At 50.4% G+C, this 16,969-nt stretch overlaps 1 protein-coding gene and 1 long non-coding RNA gene across 4 annotated transcripts in view; one reads left to right on the top strand and one right to left on the bottom strand.

The window, feature by feature from the left end:
* KLHL29 (kelch like family member 29) overlaps positions 1-16,969 on the top strand; it is a 331,437-nt gene that overhangs the window by 88,133 nt on the left and 226,335 nt on the right. For 2 of the 3 annotated variants that reach the window (XM_025261505.3, XM_044926203.2), the window contains one exon: positions 3,698-3,805. The gene's annotated coding sequence lies outside the window, so the exon portion shown is untranslated. Of the gene's footprint in view, positions 1-1,824; positions 3,806-16,969 lie in introns of those variants that run through there. The other variant, XM_045162299.1, reaches the window with a different exon arrangement.
* On the bottom strand, positions 3,683-16,352 carry LOC123328599. The gene is made up of 4 exons (XR_006543524.2): positions 16,216-16,352; positions 11,775-11,925; positions 7,732-7,901; positions 3,683-3,819 (listed from the first exon to the last, which is right to left on the bottom strand). It is a non-coding gene; the product is annotated as an uncharacterized LOC123328599 (long non-coding RNA).

Genomic DNA, 16,969 nt, shown 5'->3' with positions numbered 1-16,969 from the left:
TTGCCTTTTTAAATTTTCTTTTTAATAGGCCTGGAAGCTGTCCTTTGAGGATGAGATTAGTGGGAGAGAAAAGGTTGGTTTGACCAGAGAGGTCAGAAGTCAAGTCCAGAAGTTGAACCTTCATCTCCCTCAGGGATGAAAATTCATACCTACTTCCCTGGAATTCCTGGTTTCTTTCCTGAGATTCATTTTCCCAGGCCATGATCTTTGGAAACTGAAGATTTTACAGTGTTATCTTGGGAATTAAATTGTTACTAGAAATCGGTTTCTAGTCATTTATTTTAAAATCATTTTAAGTACCATGTATCTCATTAGAGTAGAATATGTTTAGGTAGATGGATAGAACTTATAGGCTTTCTAAGAAGAAAACACAGTGAATAATGAAGGGTCTATACACACCCCATGTGATGGGTGCTGTGGGCCAGAGATTCAGACATTAAGGTAATGTCTGTGCTCAGGATGCTCAGGATGCAAGAATTAGTGGTTGGGTGAGAGAAAGAAGAGCAAGAAGAGGAAAGAGATGAAATTACTGAGATATTAACTAATGCTAAATTGAGCCAAGAACAGCTAGAAACCCCTCAAGGGAGGGGCCTCTGGTCAGGGTGGGCAGAGATGTCATGACGGAGGTGTGACTTGCCCTGGGACTGTGAGCAGATGATGGCAATAGCGAGATGCTGATGCTTTTGCTGTGGATGATAATTATGTACCAGTTTCTCTGATACATTAATAAAGAGAAACAAGAGTTCATAGAAATTAAATAATTTAGCTGGTGTCACAAAACTAAGGGCCATGTTAGAATTCTAATTCAGAAGTCTGATTTCCACAGTCCTGCCTCTAACCGTCTCTGAGAATGTATTCATTAGGGTCTTGACAGGAAACAGACACATCCAAATGTGTAATCTGAAGAGGGTTCAATGAAAGGGCTATTCACAAAGGTGTAGACACAGTAGGAAGAGAGCATACAACAGGGCAGTACCCCAGGGCTCGTAATCAGGGCAAGGGGAGGGAGCTGTTACTGGCAGGCAGAGAGAGAGCTGTGTCCTCCTCAACACCAGCCACCAGCCGTGACCTTCAGCAGAAGGTCCCAGCCATCTCATGAAGACTCTGCAAGGAAGAAGGAGAGAGAGCAAATAAACACCCAGCCCCACCCCAATCCCAGGTCTCCTGCTGGTGTCTGCATTGGCTGAACATAACTGGAAGTCCCAGGGTCTCAGAGCTGGAGTGATGCTCTCCGTGCTGACTGGGTGAGCCTCCCAGGACACGGAAATGGATGGAGAGCTGACCTGGAGGAGCGAACAGGAGATACCCAGCACAGCCTGTGATGTCTAACGTCAGTTTGCACTAGGATCTTTTCAGAAGCATATTAGGGAACAGCCGCAGAGAACTCTGCTCTGCATGTGGTTTATTTTTGTTCAGAACTTTGTTTCGGTTATCTCCTCTAGAAGTTGGCCTCCGGGGACCACAAAGGAGGAAGGAAGAGGCCATTGTCACAGAACAGTGTAGACAGCCCTGCTGGCTCGCCCCCTGAACTGCCCCTCGGCTCCTGTCTGGGCTGCCCTATCCATCTGGCACAGCCCAGAGAGTCAAGCTGTCTGAGATGGAGAGAAGGGAAGCCAGTTAACCTGACATTGGCAACCAAGAGTTTGTCTCGAGAGTGAGAGCTCTTTCTAAAGCTTCGTGGCCAGGGTCTTGGGCTCTCAGTTAGTAGGCTTTACAGTGGCTCAGCGGTAAAGAATCCACCTGCCAATGCAGGAGATGTGAGTTCGATCCCTGGGTGGGGAAGATCCTCCGGAGAAGAAAATGGCAACCCGTTCCGATATTCTTGCCTAGGAAATCCCATGGACAGAAGAGCCTGGCGGGTTACAGTCCATGGGGTCGCAAGAGTCAGACACAACTTAGCAACTAAACCAGCCCCACTCTTCCAGTGGCCTGCAAGGCCCCACACAAACTGAATTCTCACCTCTCCAGCTTAATGTCCTGTGTGGCTGTTCCATGTCCAGCCACAGCGGAGGGTCCTTGCAGATCCAGGAACACGAGTCACTGATTCTTGCTCTGCTCTGAATGCTCCCCTCCCCTGGACACCAGCACGGCCCACACCTGCATCACTTTCCAGCGTACTCAAATGTCATATTCTCACAGGACCTGTTACTCCAACCACCCTCTCTACTCTGTACCACACCCCACACTCATCTCCTGCTCCACTTCTCCTCTAACAGATAGTCCTGACTGCCTTCGAATTTACTGGACAATTTGTACTTATTTCTTAAGTTTATTGTTTATTCTGTGTTTCCATCCACTAGAAGATGAGCTCCAGGAGGGCAGGATTTTTTTTCTTCTGCTTTGTTTCCTCATATTCCCAGTGCCTAGACACTGCCTGACGCATAACAGGGACTCCGTTAACATGTACTGAATGAATGAATGGGTAAATAAATGAATGAGATCCTCAAGGATCTTAAAATGGACTAACCGCTGTCCCCTAGTCCTCTCTCTTCCCCAACACATATCTGCCAATGATCTTTCCCAGAAATACATCGATCGTTTGTTGTCACCAGTACTGTTGATACTTTGTGGCCAAAGGGTTCGATTTAATTGTAAGCTTCACGGAAGCTTGGTAGAGGAAATGTGCTCACGACTTTGGCTCCATGTCAGAGTTAAATGGTGACCTTGGCTTACTTTGCTTCCCTTCAGAGGGTATTTCTTAATCGTAAAGGGAACACACTATCCTTAGAAAAAATACTGTTTTTGCCACTTTCAGCTTTAAAGTGGCTATTTGATATGGCCTGCGTGTCTGTCCACAGCAGCTGAAAAAGCTTAAGGTGAGAGGCTCAGAGAAAGACCCATTGTGTCATTGGACCGAAGTGCATCATAAGATGAAATTAGTTTACAATAACTTATTTACCTGTCCACATCCTTCATATCACATTAAAGCTTTCCCCAGCTAGCCGGGACTCTGGAGTGCTAAGAGGAAAAGGGAAAATCAATTGATAATGATATATTCAATTTAGAAAAATATATTGATCCCCAGGTAATGACAATTGTGCATTTATTGCAGTGGAGGGGATGTTGCCTGTCCTGAAGATGGCATTCACATATATTATATTTGAAAGAGGAAACTAGGAATAACCCTGCCTCCCCTTAACATATAGTCTCTTTCTATGAGGTATTAATCTATATATTTCAAAAAAAAAAACCTTCTCTCCCGGGAACCCATCGTTTGCCTCCTCAAGGTCTTCTGGTCCATTGTCTAAAAGTAATGGTTTGTTTCAGTGGTTCTCAAGTTTGTGTCCTGTTCTCTTTTCAGCATTAAATTAAAGATGTACATTTTTTATTTTTTCCCATCTCTGGAATTTCTTGGTTTGGATTAGATGAAAAAGAATGCCACGATTCTCCTTCTTATTGAGTGATTATGGCTTTGCTGTGGGGATTAGAGCCTTGTGCATTGGGGAGTGGGGAATTGAGATCTCGTATCTGCCCCCGGGGTTCTCTGCTACCCACTCAGACCCCCTTATCTTGGTGGCCAGGCCAGAGTTTGGGCATGGCCTGTGCGTGGTCATCCACACCAGGAAATCCAAGGTAGGGACAAGCTCCCATTTAGGATGGGGACCACCTAAGACGCTGGAATTCCAAAAAAAGAGCTTTTCGAAAAAGATGCTACTTTTCCCCACCGCACCCTCACTCTTCTCTTGTCTCTTTTTAGACGGCCTGGCCTCCTGGTGATGCTCACCTCGTGCTAAGTGTTGGTGGCCATCGAGGATTTTGCATCCTGGGGACGAATCCTGAGCTTGCCAGAGACGGACGGTGCAAGGTAGGTCAGCTCACCTGGAAGTCAGAAAGACATTTTCTCTGACAGTGATTACCTCGGGGACGTGAGGTATAATAGATGTAGCTGGTCCTCTCGCCTTATTGTTCATGAGATTTTTACCATAGCCCTGAGATTCACTGGTACCCAGAGCCAAGCTTAGCCCTCTGGGCCCCCACCCTTCTGGAATCAATGCACAAGCATGACGGGCTCTCTTGATCACTCACTTGGGGTTCTGGCCCCACAGGAATTTGGGTCTGGGGGCAGCCAGCAGCTACGTGACTCTTAAGCTCCTCAAAAATTGTAATTCTTCCTTTCTAATTTAACTTTCTCTTGTTATTAAAATAGTATTGTCATGTGTCATTAAAATATTATTAATATTAAAATATGTTAATATAAAAATATGTTAATATTAAAATAAATAATGTTATAGTATTTGTTCATTGTAAAAATATTTTTAAAGATAGCACCTAAAATTATATAAATTATTTATAACCATAGTCCTGAGAAATAACCATTTCAGTGTCCCTTTCCTGGCTGTTTTCCTTTACACAGAGGGTACACACACACATGTACACACACAGATGAGGTCACATGGTGTGTACTACTTGGTAACTCATTATGTCGACTTCACAGTCTGTCCCAGGTACATTTTCAAGCCGCTAAATACAATTCTATAACATCTTCTTTTGGGGGGGCCATGTGGCATGTGGGATTCTAGTTCCCTGACCAGGGATGAAACCTGCACCCCCTGCATTGGAAGCACGGAGCTCCAACCACTGGACCACCAGGGAAGTCCTTCTACAGAATTTTTAAAGGCTTCATATCATATGGCTATAACAAGCTATAAAGTTTACTTGTATGTGTGTTAATTGCTCAGTCGTGTCCAACTCTTTGCGACCCCATGGATTGTAGCCTGCCAGGCTTCTCTACCCATGGGATTCTCCAGGCAAGAAAACTGGAGTGGGTAGCCATTCCCTTCTCCAGCACATCTTTCCAACCCAGGGATCAAACCGGGGTCTCCCACATTACAGGCAGATTCTTCACCATCTGAGCCACCAGGGGAAGCCCCACAGTTTAACCAGTGCCTTAATAATGCAAATTTAGTGCATTTTTGATACCTCACTCTTACCAATAACACTACAACAAACATTTTTGTGATGTGTCTTTACATAGTCATTTGATTATTTTCTTGGATTAAATTTATAGAGCTCAGTCTTAAAGTTTTGATTCAGAAGCCTCCAACCTAGATTGTGAAGACGAAGCAGTCAGGGGAGTTGAGGAGGGGCGGGGGGGCCCAGAATAATGAAGGTGGGAGTTGGGGGCGTGGGCAGTGGGATTCAGGCCAGTTGAGGCTGAATGGCCTAGGCTAGCATGTCTCGATGACACTCAGGCCTTTAGAGGTCCAGGGGCCAGTGTCACCCAGCATCACTTCTGGGGCCTGGTGCTGGGTGAGCTCAGGTGTGTGCTCTCCGCAGGACCACACCCTGGTGCCCACTGACCAAGAGCCTCAGGGCCTCTGCCTGGGGCCAGCCTGGAGCCTGAACCCCAGCTTCCTTCCAAATCAGGGGCCTTGGCAGCAGACCAGCCAGCTTCCTCCATGTCCCCATTGTCCAGTGGTCAGAGAGCTTTCTCTCTGGACTCAGAGGCAGTGGGGCTGGGGTGCCCTCCACTCCCAGGGCCCTCACAAACAGAAGGGATCGCAAGGTGCAGCAGCCATGGCAGTCAGCAGGAAACTGGAGGGGGCTCCAAGCCAGGCCTGAATCAGCTGCTCAAACAGAAGAAACATCCACATGCATCCAGCCTGCTACCACCCAGCACCCTAGGCAGGGTGGCCAGCGGGGGCAGATGGGCTCCTGACCTTGAGAGTTGTTCTCAGAGCACCACTTGCTGGCTGGACAGTTATCCGGCTACTCATCCTGGACACTAGGAAATGCTTTGCTTCTGTGACAGCCGGGCCAGAGAGGAGAGTTGGAAAACTAGCTTCAGTCGGAAAATTGAGCCTGTTGGACCAGTGGTAAAGGATCCACCTGTCAATGCAGGAGACGCGGGTTCGATCCCTGGGTCAAGAAGATCCCCTGGAGAAGGAAATGGCAACCCACTCCAGTATTCTTGCCTTGAAAATCTCTTGGACAGAGGAGCCTGGTGGGCTCCAGTCCATGGGGTCGCAAAGAGTCCACACAACTTAAGGACCAAACAACGAGAACAACAAGCTTGGATTTGGTGACCATGGCATTCAGTGTTTGAAAAAAGATTCAGGAGATGCTCTTCACTGAAGTCAGCCTTCCAAGAATATGTCTTCGAGTTCTAGGGTGAGTGTGGATGGCAGAGAGGGGACAGAGAGACCCAGGCAATGGTTCTGATGGCCCTTATTTGGGAGTCTTCTCCTCCCCACCTCTGTTGCAGGGTGACACACAGCTCTTATTCATCCCAGCCTTGGAGAAGCCCGTATTTTAAGATTGGGAAGACACTGAAGGTGACCTCACCAGGCATATCTGGTAGGATACACTCCTTGTGGGCCTCACGTCTCTGTGAATGCCTGGCGATCTTCCCCACCACCTGGCCAGCCCTGGAGGATGGGAATCACATTGATTCTCTGTGTTCCCTTCCCCCATCCCACCCCGTGCCTGCTGGGCTTTCAATAAATATTCACCGTACACTCAGTCCTAACCATTCCTTGGAGCACCACCACAGCACGTGGCCCGAGCTGGGCTGTCCATTTCCTTCGCGTGCAGGACTCCCACTGGTTCCCAAGAAAACAAGAAGTTTCCATGGCCCGCTTTGGCCCTTGGTGACCAGTGGTAGAACCATCACCTTCCTGTGGAAACTGGGTCAGATTGCCTCACTCTGTGTTTCCTGCTACAAAGCAGGGTCTGCTCAGATAAAGAGCATGGAGGGCTGCTCTCTGCTTGGCAGTGGTTTGATAAGAATCCTCTGCGTAACCTAGAGGATGGTACCAGAATCAGCCGGCGGGAGGGAAATCTGAGGCCAGCACTGCAGTGTGTGATCCTGGCTGCAGCAAGGCTGAGCAGTTGGGGGTCAAGCTAAGGACCCGGTTTGTGTAAGACTGAGGGTTGAGCCAAGAATGGCATTAATAGACACCTAGGTGCAGAGCTGATGAAGGGCCAATGCCAGTTGCCATCAGTGGGTAGGAATGCCCCTGAGTAGCATCCCCAGGCCCCATCCTGGGACTCTCAGTGACGCCCACCCAGGCCCCAAGTCCCTCTGTGAGCCCGGCATCCTGGGAGGACATTGCAAATATCCCAGGTCTAACAAGACCTGGAGTTGTTCCACAGAGGACACCGTGTGCTGTGCCCTGGACTTTTGCACTCACAACAGCTTCACCCTGCAAAGCCAGCCCAAAGGTGCCCTTGCTGACCACACACATCCTCTCCTTTCTTCACTCCCTCACTCCACACAGCCTCTCTTCTGTGGCTCCCCAGTCCCTCCTCCCTCCTTCCCTTACTCATCCATCCCCTTTTGGCTTCCACCCTGAACCAACGGGCTGGGGCACAGATCCTTTAGTGGAGCCTTAGCCAAACCCTGAGCCCTGGCCGGGCATGCTTCATGCATCACTGGCCCATTCCCAGCCTGGTCCCTACAGCTGATCCCTTCCTTCCCTCTTGCCCTCAAGACCTCCCACCAACCCTGGACTCCTCAGTCAGGGTCCTTTTCGTTTCATGGAGAAATGGAGCCTCCCACCCTCAGCTTGGGCGGGCTGTATCTACCTGTCTTTCTGGCCACTCCAGACTGTCTTTCCTTCTGCCTGTAAACGAGGGTGTTTGTGCTGCTGCATTTTCCTCAGCTTTCCTGTCTCTCAGCGGCCCCTCTACTCCCTCTGCTTCGGCTGTCCCCGGGGCTTGATTCCTGGGCAACATCTCTGTCCCAAGGTCCTGACCTCTTCTCTGTAGTTCTGAGAATCCATTACCCACCTGTCTGATTGCATCGCAGACTCGGCCTGGCCAAGAGAAGCCACCTCATGGCTATGAAGCATCGGCTCTCCCTCAGCTCTCTGTGAACCTCTGTCTCCTTTGCCTTGAGCCTCTCATCCTCCTTTCTGGACCATGAGCTTCTGGAGGACAGGGATCATCTTCTTATCTCCCTGTAATGACATCAGATGATGTTATTCAGTTTAGAGATCACAGGACTGCAGGACAGAGTGACCTCACAGACAGTGTAATGTATGGGACCCTGGAAGGAGAGACCACTGGGCTCTCATCCCAAACCCACCACTAGCTCCTGACAAGCCCCATGCAGCTTTCTGAGCCTCCATCTCCTCTGCTTTAAATGGAGAATAACCCCCCACCTTCCTAACTCCCAAGAGAAAGTGGACAGGTTCAGAGGTAAAATGATGCTACCTGGGCCAGCAGCGCTCAGCCCTCAGTGAACACTGCAGTCACCTGGAGAGTTTAAAAAACAAGATGCATGGGTCCTTCCCCCAGACCTTCCAATTTCATCATTCTCATGAGGATGGGCATCTGTGTATCTTAAAGATTTAACCAATAGTCTCATCTCAAAGGTATTGCCGAATTCCTGGATTCTAAGCCCTGAGGAATTGGGGTGAAAGTTATGGAGATTTGTTGTTGTTGTTTTTCTTCAGTAGCTAAATCGTGTCCGACTCTTTGTGACCCCGTAGACTGCAGCCTGCAGGCTTCTCTGTCCTTCACTGTCTCCTGGAGTTTGCTCAAACTCATGTCCATTGAGTTAGTGATACCATCCCACCATCTCATCCTCTGTTGTCCCCTTCTCCTAGATTTGGTGAAACAAAATTCCTGTATGATGGTGTGTAATTTATCTGCTTTTTCAGCTACTCTAAAATCTAGCCCCTGGATCCAGGCTTCTGAAAGCTGGGTACCTTGGCTATGACACATCAGCCCTATTCATCTTGCCCCACCCCAAAATGCCTTTAATGAACCTTACAGGCAGACTTTCCTGGTGGCTCAGATGGTAAAGAATTTGCCTGTGATACAGGAGACCCGCATTCAATCCCTGGGTTGGGAAGATCCCCTGGAGGAGGGCATGGCTTGCCACTCCAGTAGTCTTGCCTGGAGAATTCCATGGACAGAGGAGCCTGGTGGGCTACAGTCCATAGAGTCACAAAGAACTGGACACAACTAAGTGACTAATACACACAGGCTGTCGCAAGATCTTTTTTCCTATGGAACATATGGATATGCCCACATTTAGGATTTTGTGGCAGTCAATGTCCATCCTGTCACCATGACTCCTTGGCTGGGACCCTTGGGAGAAGAGTCTCTGATTTCAGCACAGACATATTCTACTGAGCCTTCATCATATTTTCTCATACTGGATCATGTTGTAACAGATCAGCTCCTTGTTTGCCTTTTGCAAGTCTAAACAGTGACTTTCAAACCCAATTGCATATTAAAATCATCTAGGGAAATTTTTACAGGTCCGATATCCAGGCAACACAATAGGTCAATTAGACCAAAATTTCTCGGGCTGAGACCCAGGCATTCATATTTTTATGACACACCCCAGGCCATTCCAGTAGAAGGCCAAGGTCAGAGGCACCACCAAGCACGGAGGCAAATCTGTGACCCACTTGTAGCAAATGCATGGACTTCCTAAGTGTGATTTCATGGAGGCAGCAAGCCTCGCACCCCTGCCTGCCCCCACACTTGTTTGTCTTACAGTATCCTTGTAAGTCACCTTCGATCCTTTCTGAACTCAGTGAGGTGAAAACAGACAGAAGAGAAAGCTTCCTGCTTCTCCCTGGCTGGGCCCTGGGCACAGCTCCTGCCCCACTGGACCTCCCAGGAGAGAGCATTGCAGACACCCTCCCCTACCCACAAGCGCCAGGCTAGAACGTTTGGTGCTGGTGATCCCACAGTGGGGAATTGCAGCCAGTCTTCCTAGAGTTCTCCAGGGACTGACAGGGTCATCCACCAGAGCAGCCCTGTGCCCAGGATGGTGGCTGCACCCACCTTGTCTGCCCTCCTTGGCCTGTGAGACTCAACCCCATGCTGAACCATCGACTATCATCAGCCAAAGGCAGGCAATGCCCCAGGGGTGGAACCCCCATTTCTGGAGCTGAGTTGTTGAGGAACAGAATGCACACAGAGGGTGCAGTTCCCCTCAGCTAATAGGGATGGGGCGGGGCACACACGGCAGTTTTCACTCCAGCTGCAAAACCTCGTTTGGCACCTGGGCCAGAAATAGCTTATCTGTAAACCTCAGAGTTTATTTTTGTGGCCAAGTTTGATTTTCCAGGCGACCTGTCTCCTTCCTTACATTGCACCTGCCCCAGAGACCAGGGCTGATGACTCACAGTTGTGAGTCTGTGCCCTACAGGAGGGCACCTGGCCCAGGGGGGCCTGGGAGTTGACACCCAGCCTGCACTCTGCCAGCTTCGTTGTGTACTGTGAGGGCTCAGAGGGAGGGCACCTCTTACTGATTTGCAGGAAAATGCCAAATAAACTGGTAGTAGGCCCTGCCAGAGTCCTGCTATGGGAGAGAAGCATGCACATGTTTGTCCAGTAACCATGGAAGGATGCTCCTGAATTTGTGGCTTCTGTCTCTTATTGATTGTCTCATATATTCACAGGTCACTCAGAACTTTTTAGCTTTTATCTTCTAATCATAAATTCTGTGTGTCTGTGTGAGTGTGCCTTGCAACATGACAGACAGAGCCAGAAGCATTGAGGCTGTAGGAGAAATACCCAGCCTGTGGTAAAACAAATGTGTATTCCAACATTCATTCATTCATTCACTTAAGCACTCACTGGCAGCCACACTGTATATTGCTCTAGGTACAGGGTCCAGTGAGGTCTGACAAAAACCTGTCCTCAAGGAGCTGGCAGTCCAGTGGGGAGACCAGCAAGCAAATACCTTCATATAATAAGATGTGATAAATACAATAATAGGAATATAGACAGGAACTTACACAATGTGCTGTGGAAGAACTCATTCAGTCAACAAATATTTCTTGAGAGTGCCTGCTCTATGCCAGGTATTATTGCAGCATGGGGATACAGCAGTGACCATATGAAACCAAGTCCATGACCCAGAGCTCACGTTGGAGGCCATGAGAGTATTCAGCCACTAACTCACAAGGTCAAACCACAGGCTTCCATGAAGAGGAAGCTTCAAGCTGGAAATGCGTGTGTGTGTGTGAGTTTCTGTGTATGTGTGTGAGGGAGTGCAGGCAGCATTTCAGGCAATAGGAACAGCTTGTGCAAAGGCCTGAAGGTATAAAAGGACAGGAGAGTCCAGAGCATAAGTGCTAAAGGTGACCTAAGAGGTGGGAGATGTGGCTGGAAATGTAATTGGACCTCTGCCGTGATGGGCATTGAGTGCCATGCTAAGCCCCCAGGAGCCACCCTCTCAGATAATGGAAACACGGCTGAAGGCTCACCAAGCACTGGTTAGAGACCACTGTCGCAGCCAAGCTTCCTGTGCCCTCCCTGACCCCAAGACTCTTTGGCAGCCCTGTGCCCTGGGCAGCTGCTACCCAGCCTCCCTTCATTAGAATACCCAAGGCTAAGGTCATATGACTTACTCTACTCTTCCCACGACCCAGTGCCTTCAGTTTGCAAAGTGTTTTCACATAATTTCATCTACTTGGTCCTTAGGGAGACCCTAGGAGGTAGACAGAGAGTGATGATTGTTGCCATTGTTTATGCCGAGCAGCAAGCTGAGGCTCAGAGAGGGTCGGTGTCTTGCCCGAGGTCACACAGCCAATCAAAGCAGAGTAGGAACTGGAGTCCTTGTCTCTTGATTCCTAATCCAGAGCTCTTCTTATCTCCACGTGAACTGCTACTCCATAGATTGAAACCTAAGAGCCCTGAGCAAGTGTCAATCTGCACCTGCCTGTCTTCCACAAACATTACTTGACCACCTACTGTGTGTCAAGTCCAGCATCAAATAACCATCCTCTGGGCCTCAATGTCATCCCACCCATGGTGAGGCAAGAAGCCCAAAGACTATCGTCTGGGGCCCAGGCGTCGCCCACCTTCGTCAAGTTGAACAGCAAATGGAATTACCCGCGCAGGCTGGAGACTGCTCCACTCACTCACCGCGTCCTCTCATCCAGGCCACTCGGAGGCGCGCTCGTTACAGCTGCTGATGCATGGTTTTGCCCTTCCTTGTAAGGGAGCTGGTTGCTAAAAGAATAGCGGAGACTTAAGCCTCATTCACAGAGCAGGAGCTTCCCTGTGTAAGACAGATGCAGCCTAGCAACCCTCACGGGCCATCTTTTGATTTGTAGCAACTCATTTAGATAAAAGCATCTGGTCCGTGAGGTAGCAACAACAACGAAAAATCATTAAAAGCATATTTCTGCTTTTACAAAGTAACCTAGTAACAGCGCAGGAGGTAACAATTAACCCGGCCCCCCTCCTCCAGGTACACAGACAGGCAGGTGCAGAAAATAGGGAAAAAAGTCAGGACAGGGAGAGGGTGTATCCAGGATCCCTTCTCAGATCAATGCCCACGCTCACAGGTGTGACCAAGGCAGCCCTCTCCAGCCCTCCAGAGAGCCTCGTCCTCCGATTAGCACATACACGAGCCATCCTGCTTCTCCAACCCAGAATAAACAGTGTGATTATTTACTTAGCACCAGTTCAGGGTTTTCTAAAATGCATTCAAAGTGCTCTGCACCTTGCACAGGTGAGCAGAGAACTGCACTATTGGCTTTGGGAATCGGATAAAGGACGTCTGACCCTGTTCCAGATAGCCGAGCTCACCTCCCATGACGTCCACCCCGGAACCCTTGTACACACGCACACACAGCCTCTGCTCCCATCCAGACAGACCTTGGGCTTCTAACTGACCCCACTTCTGTGCACCGCATCTCCAGGCTCGTGTCCTGCTAAGCCTGCATCTCCCAGCAGAGCCTCTCCCATCCCTACCTATCTCCCAGCAAAGTGCTCCCAGGCCACCCACTCCTGGTGAAAATTTTCTCTTCTCCTCTAATTTCCTGATGCTGTTCGTCTCCCTGGCACCCATTTGGTTCTTCTTGAATCAAGGGCAGTCCTCTGAGCAGTGAGCTCGGAGCTGATCACATGCTAACACCGTAAAAGGACTGATCATAAGAGGTCAACTCACACGGCCTCTGGGGTCCCTCAGCCCCTCTGTCTCCCTTCCATCACAAAACCCTCTCACCTGGCACCTGACTGTTTTCTTGTCTGCTCTGGGAGACAGCCAGGAGCCCCCTGGGGCCAAGGGACTGGGTCTCAGTCCCTGGGTCCCTCCTCAAAGCCTGACCCAAAGAAGGCTCTGGAACATTTAGAGGATGAGTGAGTGGCATGTGTGCCTCACTCAGAAGATTCTTTCAACCTGCTCACCTGCTCAGGATCTGCCACGCCCATCAGAGCAGCTCCCATCACCCACCTCAGAGCAGCGAAGGCCATGCACTGACCAGCCCTTCCAAGGCCACTGTCCCTGGGAACACCATGCACCCCCAAGCCAGAGCTCATCTTTCTGATGTTTCAAGCTCAGTCCCCAGTCCAAGCGAAAGACAGGTTCCCAGGACCCTGCATAAACACAGGGTCTCAGTATTCTCAATTTAACATTTAAAACATTTTGGGGAAAGTGTGTCCCATATTCAAAACGACCTCACAGCATTCATTCGTTCATTCATTCATTCGGGGATAGCTCAGTTGGTAAAGAATCGACCCGCAATGCAGGAAACCCCAGTTCGATTCCTGGGTTGGGAAGATTCACTGGAGAAGGGATGGGCTACCCACCCCAGTATTCTGGCCTGGAGAATTCCATGGACTGTATAGTCCATGGGGTCGCAAAAATTCAGACACAGCTGAGCGGCTTTCACTTTCACAATAGTAAGCAGTGTAGCATAGCAGTCAAGGGCACAGACGGTGGAAGCAGGCTGCCTGAATCCTAATCCCGGCCCTGCCCTCACCAGCTGTGTGACTTCGGCACATTATTGAACCTCCTCATGCCTGTTTCTTTACCTGAGGATTATAATCCTTATTATGAATACACATATCTGATTTGTTTTTGTTGTTGTTTAGTCCTAAATCACGGAGAAGGCAATAACACCCCACTCCAGTACACTTGCCTGGAAAATCCCATGGATGGAGGAGCCTGGAAGGCCACAGTCCATGGGGTCGCTGAGAGTCAGACACAATTGAGCGACTCACTTTCACTTTTCACTTTCATGCATTGGAGAAGGAAATGGCAACCCATTTCCTGAAGAATCCCAGGGACGGGGAAGCCCAGTGGGCTGCCGTCTATGGGGTCGCACAGAGTTGGACACCATTAAAGTGACTTAGCAGCAGTAGCAGCAGTCCTAAGTCATGTCTGACTCTTTGCCACCCCATGGACTGCAGCCACCAGGCTCCTCTGTCCATGGGATGACCCAGGCAAGAATACTGGAGTGGGTTGCCATTTCCTTCTCCAGGGGATCTTCCCAAACCAGGGATCAAACCTGGGTCTCTGCATTGGCAGGTGGATTCTTTACCCCTGAGCCATCAGGAAAATCACCTACCTCACAGGGTTCATTTAATAGTTAATTGCTGATTAAACAGTACAACACCTAGACTAACTCATGAAACATAGTTTAATGCAAGGACTTGCTATGATTAGCCTAAGGGCCAGGACCCTGGCCGAGTCATGGACTTAATTCATACTCTCTTCAGGACCAAATGCACCTTCAGTGAAGGTGTTGGTGTGTCCAGCCCTGCTCCCACCCCCATGCTGGTCACCCTGTGGCCTTTGCTCGCTGAATACACCCAGTCAGCATGGGACTTCTGCTCCCAGGGAGGTGGCCCTCCTTAGCCCACAGGGATCCCAGTGGGATCTGGGATAAATAAACCGATTCTCCACGGCAACAGCAGACATCCTGGGGTCCCTCCTCCCCACTGCTGGTGGGGGATCCCCCAGCCCCCATCACAGAGGACTTGAACTCCTGCTCAGCCCACAGCTGCCCCAGCGGCCCAAACCCGGACAGTGGACGCCTGACCATCAGGCCCTGGGGCCTGCCCCACCCAGGGCTGCCACTGGCCAGCTTCGGAACCAGGAAGCATGTCCCTGCCCCTCTGTGGATCTCAGTTTCTTTATCTGTGTCACGAGGAGGGTGGGTTCAAAATTGATCCCCAAGGGCCAATCAGGCAGCATCCCTAAGAGCGACACTCCGGATGCGGCCGCATGGGGGCTGCGGGGGCTCCACAATTAGCACTTGTGTCCGCTTGTCCTCGGGGCATCTGTCATTAACAATTATGAAGTCATTATCTGGTAAATAATTCATAACCCGAGAGATGGGATAAGCCGCCAATAAACAATAATCCATTTAGAACCAAGCTTAGCAGGGGCACGTGCGAGCATGAAGACACGGCTCCCTCTCACCGCCCATGTCCTGCTGAGGAGCTCTCCCGGCCAACCCCTCCCCTGGCTCATCAGGGTTTAGTCTCTGGAATAACAAGGACAAGTATCAAGTGTTGACCAAAGGCCAAAGGCTATTTCTCCTCAAACCCTCCCAACAGCCCTGTGGACAGATGTGGGTACCGTTATTGTCCCCCTTTCCAGAGAGGTAAACTGAGTCTCAAAGGCCAAAGTGGGCAAATGGGGTGGTACAGCTGCCATCCTGGGCATAGTGATGCTCCAGTGGACCTCCCTGTCGGTCCCCACAGGCCTCAGAGAACTCTTGGCAGAACTGGCTGCAATTCCCCACTGTGGTGTCACCAGAACCGAGGGTGCTGGCCTGGCTTCTGTGGGTGGGGAGGGGAGCCTGCAATGCTCTCTCCTGGGAGGTCCAGTGGGGCAGGAGCTGTGCCCAGGGCCCAGCCAGGGAAAAGCAGGAAGCTTTCTATTCTGTTTGTTTTCTCTGAGTTCAGAAAGGATAGACGGTGACTTAAAAGGATACTGTAAGACAAACAAGTGTGGGGGCAGGCAGTGGTACAGGGCACGCTGCCTCCATGAAACCACACGGAGGAGGTCTCATGGGTTTGCTACAAGCGGGTCACAGATTTGCCTCCATGCTTGGTGGTGCCTCTGACCTCGGCCTCCTCTTGGAATCACCAGGGGATCCCGGTGACTGATGTGAAGACATCTCCCTTTTGCTCATCACCAAAACAGGAGTGCTTCCCTTGCATTCAGGCCCTTGTTCTGAGTGGCTGGTACCTCCTTTCCCTCTGGCAGCTCCAACTTGAGACCCGCTGTGCCAGGGAGGTCCCAGAAGCCCCCTCTTCCGGGCCAGCTCCCCCACCCCATCAGGACGAGACTTTCCGTGCAGGTTGTGGACCGAGTGACAGAAAACAGAGCTATCGCTTAAGAAGTGGGAGGAGGAGTTCTCAGCCTGGGGCCATCAAACGAGTGAGAGAACTCGGCTTTTGTCACGAGGCAGAAAGCGTGGCATTTCTGTGGGCTCTGACAGATAGCCAGGGACAACCTCCGACAGTTCTCAAGAAATGATGCTCTGTTAGGAGTGCGCTCACATGTAATTGGTCCTCTTGTTCTCGGTGAGCGGGAGCTTCGGGGCTGCTAAGAGATGCGCACAAAGGAGGCAGAGCCAGGAGACCTGCCAGGTATGCCCGGGTCCTTCTGCTCATCCCCCAGTGAGCCCTGGGGATGGCTCAGCCCCCCCCCCATGAAAGCCTGCCCCCAGGTCTCCAGGGCAGGAAATTCCATCAGCTCCCAGAGTCCCTGCTCTGCTGGCTCCCACAGGCCTTTTTTTTATCTGACCTAAATCTCCCTTGCTGCACCTGAAGCCCATTTTCCTTTGTTTGGTTTTGAGTGGAAACAGAGAGTAGCTAGAACCCAGATGCCTCCTCAGCTGGATAAATCAGGAGTCCTTCAAACCTCTTGAACTCTGCCCTGTTGAATCCCCCTGCTAAGTCTTGAGAGAACTGCTTGCACAGTGATGCATGAGACGAGGCTCCATCCCCGCGGTCCAGGGGCTTGGCGGTGGCAGAGCCCCCCTCCTTCGGCACAACAGAGGGGGCCCCTGAGGCTGCTGAGTGAACTGAATGAATGGGGGTGAGGGAGAGAAGCAGAGGGGAGATGGGTGAGTGTGCAAATGGTTCAGCACCACACAGTGAAAATTGCAAGGATGGAATCTGGCCAGGGAACTGGGGAAGCTTCCAGAAGGAAGTGATACCCACCCACATTAAATGCTGAAGGAGGGAGGGAGTCCGCTGGGAAGGAAGGGACTGGCTTTCAGGCGGGTTCTCCTGCCCTCCAGGTCCCTGG

The sequence above is a fragment of the Bubalus bubalis genome, chromosome 12 (assembly GCF_019923935.1).
Source record: "Bubalus bubalis isolate 160015118507 breed Murrah chromosome 12, NDDB_SH_1, whole genome shotgun sequence".
NCBI classification, from domain to species: domain Eukaryota; kingdom Metazoa; phylum Chordata; class Mammalia; order Artiodactyla; family Bovidae; genus Bubalus; species Bubalus bubalis.
Note: the sequence above shows the minus strand (reverse complement) of the source record. Positions and strands in the feature narration are given on the sequence as shown.